General features: G+C 43.7%; 1 protein-coding gene and 1 non-coding gene across 2 annotated transcripts in view; one reads left to right on the forward strand and one right to left on the reverse strand.

Annotated features, from left to right (window-relative positions):
* LOC133636330 (zinc finger protein 25-like) overlaps positions 1-5000 on the reverse strand; it is a 1044419-nt gene that overhangs the window by 643983 nt on the left and 395436 nt on the right. The gene's annotated exons all lie outside the window — the stretch shown is intronic.
* Positions 4520-4638, forward strand: LOC133637316 (5S ribosomal RNA). The gene has a single exon (XR_009823103.1). It is a non-coding gene; the product is annotated as a 5S ribosomal RNA (ribosomal RNA).

The following is a 5000-nucleotide window of genomic DNA, read 5'->3' on the forward strand; positions in this document are numbered from 1 at the left end:
TCCCCCTCGCAAGGGACAGGGGAGAAGAGGAGAGAAGAAAAGAAACGGCAGATCAACTGGTCTAAAAAAGGGGGGGTCTATTTAAAGGCTAGATTATACAAATGAGTTTTAAGATGGGACTTAAATGCTTCTACTGAGGTAGCATCTCTAACTGTTACCGGGAGGGCATTCCAGAGTACTGGAGCCCGAATAGAAAACGCTCTATAGCCCGCAGACTTTTTTTTGGCTCTGGGAATCACTAATAAGCCGGAGTTCTTTGAACGCAGATTTCTTGTCGGGACATATGGTACAATACAATCGGCGAGATAGGCTGGAGCTAAACCGTGTAATATTTTATACGTAAGTAGTAAAACCTTAAAGTCGCATCTTAAGTGCACAGGAAGCCAGTGCAAGTGAGCCAGTATAGGCGTAATATGATCAAACTTTCTTGTTTTTGTCAAAAGCCTTGCAGCCGCATTTTGTACCAACTGTAATCTTTTAATGCTAGACATAGGGAGGCCCGAAAATAATACGTTACAGTAATCGAGACGAGACGTAACGAACGCATGAATAATGATCTCAGCGTCGCTAGTGGACAAGATGGAACGAATTTTAGCGATATTACGGAGATGAAAGAAGGCCGTTTTAGTAACACTCTTAATGTGTGACTCAAACGAGAGAGTTGGGTCGAAGATAATACCCAGATTCTTTACCGAGTCTCCTTGTTTAATTGTTTGGTTGTCAAATGTTAAGGTGGTATTATTAAATAGATGTTGGTGTCTAGCAGGACCGATAATCAGCATTTCCGTTTTCTTAGCGTTGAGTTGCAAAAAGTTAGCGGACATCCATTGTTTAATTTCATTAAGACACGCCTCCAGCTGACTACAGTCCGGCGTGTTGGTCAGCTTTAGGGGCATGTAGAGTTGAGTGTCATCAGCATAACAGTGAAAGCTAACACCGTACTTGCGTATGATGTCACCCAGCGGCAGCATGTAAATACTAAAGAGTGCAGGGCCAAGAACCGAACCCTGGGGAACTCCGCACGTTACCTTGACATAGTCCGAGGTCACATTGTTATGGGAGACGCACTGCATCCTGTCAGTAAGATAAGAGTTAAACCAAGACAAGGCTAAGTCTGACATACCAATACGTGTTTTGATACGCTCTAATAAAATATTATGATCGACGGTATCGAAAGCGGCGCTAAGATCAAGAAGCAGCAACATAGATGACGCATCAGAATCCATCGTTAGCAATAGATCATTAGTCATTTTTGCGAGGGCTGTCTCCGTAGAGTGATTTGCCCTGAAACCGGATTGAAAAGGTTCACAGAGATTGTTAGTCACTAAGTGTTCATTTAGCTGCTGTGCAACAGTTTTTTCGAGAATTTTGGAAATAAACGGAAGGTGGGAGACCGGTCGGTAGTTTACCATGAGGTCAGGATCGAGGTTAGGTCTTTTGAGCAGAGGATGAATAACCGCTTTTTTGAATGCTAGGGGAACAGTGCCGGAGGAAAGTGATAAGTTTATAATATTTAACACTGATGGACCTAATAATACAAACAGTTCCTTGATAAGTTTCCCAGGAAGTGGGTCAAGTAAACATGTTGTTTGTTTTATCCCACTTACACGCTGTAATAATTCCTCTAATGTTATTTCATCAAAAATAGAGAGACTATTTTGGAGGGCAGTGTCCGTCGTATATACAGTCGTATTTGTGTTAATAGAACCCAGTTGTAGCTGAGATGCGTTGTCTTTAATCTCCTTTCTAATGAGTTCAATTTTCTTATTAAAGAAATTCATAAAATCATCTGCTGAGTGGGTGGAGCTACTGGGAGGAGTCCCTTGTTGGGTTAGCGATGCTACTGTACTAAACAGAAATTTAGGATCGTTTTTGTTGAGGCGGATGAGATTTGAGTAGTATTTAGCTTTAGCTAAGGTAAGCATGCGTTTATAAGTTATTAAACTATCACTCCATGCTTGATGGAAAACCTCAAGTTTAGTCGCGCGCCATTTGCGTTCCAGTTTTCTACATGATAATTTATGAGCTCTAATTTCTTCTGTAAACCATGGGGTGCGCCTTTTAGGGGCCCTTTTTTGCTTTAGCGGTGCTATACTATCAATAATTTCGCGCAAGGCATCGTCAAAGTTGTTAGTGAGTTTATCAATAGAGCCGACATAATTTGGGAATGGTGCTATTACCGAAGGCAGTAGGTCAGCAAGAGTCATCGTTGTGGCAGCATTAATGTTGCGGCCGCTATAGCAGTTATTATTATTATTAGCTTGTTGACAAAGAGTCAAAACTTCAAATTTTATAAGGTAATGATCGGACATTACTTTAGTATATGGAAGTATCATAACTTTGGAGGTGGTGACACCCCTGACAAGCACTAGATCTATTGTATTACCGTTGCGATGCGTGGGTTCATGTATTATTTGTGTAAGACCACAGCTATCAATTATGGTTTGGAGCGCCACGCACTGAGGGTCCGATGGGGTATTCATATGGATATTAAAGTCCCCCATTATGATTATATTGTCGGCGTGCGTCACTAGATCAGCAACGAACTCTGAGAATTCACTGATAAAGTCCGAATAGGGCCCAGGGGGGCGGTAGATAACAGCCAGGTCGAGAGGTAGCGGTGTGACGGACCTCATAGTAAGCACCTCAAACGATTGATATTTATTATTTAGGTTAGGGGTAAGGTTGAAATTTTCATTGTATATTAGTGCGACACCCCCTCCCCTTTTAAGAGGGCGGGCAACATGCGCATTCGTATAGTTAGGAGGAGATGCCTCATTGAGCGCAAAAAATTCGTCCGGTTTGAGCCAGGTTTCGCTAAGACCAATGACGTTAAGATTGTTGTCTCTAATGACCTCATTAACCAATAACGCCTTGGGAGACAATGATCTTATGTTTAAAAAGCCCATATTATAGGTATTGGGCTGTTTTGACGAGTTTTTGTTAAGATTATCCGTAGTGGCAATATTAACAATGTTGCGTTTATTATGCGTAGTGCACTTTAAATAGTTTCGACCATATCTAGGAATTGATATGACGGGAATTTTCCGATTGTTTGCTTGGTGCTGCAATAGACTGGACATATCATAATTTGCCACCTCAGTAGAATGCATGTCCACCTCTGACACAGACACAACAGAAAAAACATTATGTGAATTGTGTATTATTCTAAGAGAATTGCTATGCGTACATGGATTATCCAGCCTGGCGCTGGCTAGTTCTAGCTTAACTGACTCCTCACCCGGACTAACAGACATTGTAATTGCCTGTGACCGGGCTTGCTCTAGTGTAGTCAGTCAAGTGAGACTTAAATAGTAGTCTATGTTTCTAGACAGGATGATGGCGCCTTCCTGGTTAGGGTGAAGGCCGTCTCTCATCAGCAAGCCTGGTTTGCCCCAGAAAGAGGGCCAGTTATCAATAAACGTTAGTCCCTGCGTCCTACAGTAGCTAGCCAACCACTTGTTAAGCGAGACTAATCTGCTATATCTCTCATCATTGCCTCTCGCAGGCAGGGGGCCAGAGACAATTACTCGATGCCTGGACATCTTTCTGGCGAGATCACAAGTCCTGGCTATGTTTCTCTTTGTAATCTCTGACTGTCTCATTCTAGTGTCATTGGAGCCAACGTGTACAACTATATTCGCATAATTAGTGGTGCGATTAGCCTGTCGTACGTGTTTACTAGGCCTGTTGCGAGTTAGCTCCCTAAGATTAGCTTCAATGTCAGGTGCTCTGGCCCCGGGGATACACTTTATTGTGGCTGGTTTGCTAAGCTTTATGTTTCGGGTGATGGAGTCCCCTATAACTAAGGTGTGGTGCCCGGTAGACTGGGGTGTAGGACTAGCTAAAGAGCTAAATCTATTATGCGTCTCAACCGGTACACCGTAGCTTGTAGGCCGCTTAGGACTGCTACAAGCTGGGCTAGTTAGCTCGCTACAGCTAACGCTAGCAGATGTGTCCGCAACATCTAAAGTTACGACATTACTCTGCTCTAACTGGCGGACACGGCCCTCTAGCAGAGCCAACCTCTCCGTGAGTATGGTGCAAGACGCGCAGGAAGCCATTACTCACAGTGTTTTCTGTCACCGAGTGAAGTTCCTGCTGTCCTCAGGGAAGTGGTCGCGGTCTGTAGGAGTAGCTTCTTACTGACCGGCGCTGCCTTTCTCCGCGCTAGCTTAGCAGCTGGCTAGCTGAGGAAAGGGTGGTGGGACAGAGATCGGGTGATTTGCAAGTTAAATAGTACCACTAAAAATGTTTGAGAAGTGATAAAGAAAGCTGTAGAACAATTAAAAGCACACAGATAGAGCGCTACTTAGCTTTTTCGCAACAGCGAACAGACGGCGAGCAGTCACGCACGGCAAGGCACTTCAGTGCTAACAGAGGTTTAAAAGTCCAAAAAGTTGGACAGGCTGACAAAAAGATCAGTGATTGTTGTATCACACACGCATTGCTCATTGCAGAAAGGTCCTGTCAACCAGCTTGTCACATTTAAAAATCAGATTTTGAGGGCAATTTCTTGTCTTACGGCCATACTACCCTGAGCACGCCTGATCTCGTCAGATCTCGGAAGCTAAGCTGGGTCGGGCCTGGTTAGTACTTGGATGGGTGACTGCCTGGGAATACCAGGTGCAGTAAGCTTTTGGTACGCCCCCAGAATAGGGTGCCCTTTCCCCCTTTTGCTTTTGTTACAACGGCTATAGGTACTTGCCATACTTGTCAATACAGCTACATATTGCTCGTCCAAACAAAACACTGCTCTCCACCCAATACACATTTGTTTAGTTTTGACTCGGTTTGGGATTGATAGCAAGATTTGCAGCGTCGCCAACAGTGACACATGTGCCTCAAGGCACTTCAGTGCTAACAGAGGTTTAAAAGTCCAAAAAGTTGGACAGGCTGACAAAAAGATCAGTGATTGTTGTATCACACACGCATTGCTCATTGCACAAAAGTCCTGTCAACCAGCTTGTCACATTTAAAAATCTGATTTTGAGGGCAAT

This window comes from Entelurus aequoreus, linkage group LG20 (genome assembly GCF_033978785.1).
Source record: "Entelurus aequoreus isolate RoL-2023_Sb linkage group LG20, RoL_Eaeq_v1.1, whole genome shotgun sequence".
NCBI lineage: Eukaryota > Metazoa > Chordata > Actinopteri > Syngnathiformes > Syngnathidae > Entelurus > Entelurus aequoreus.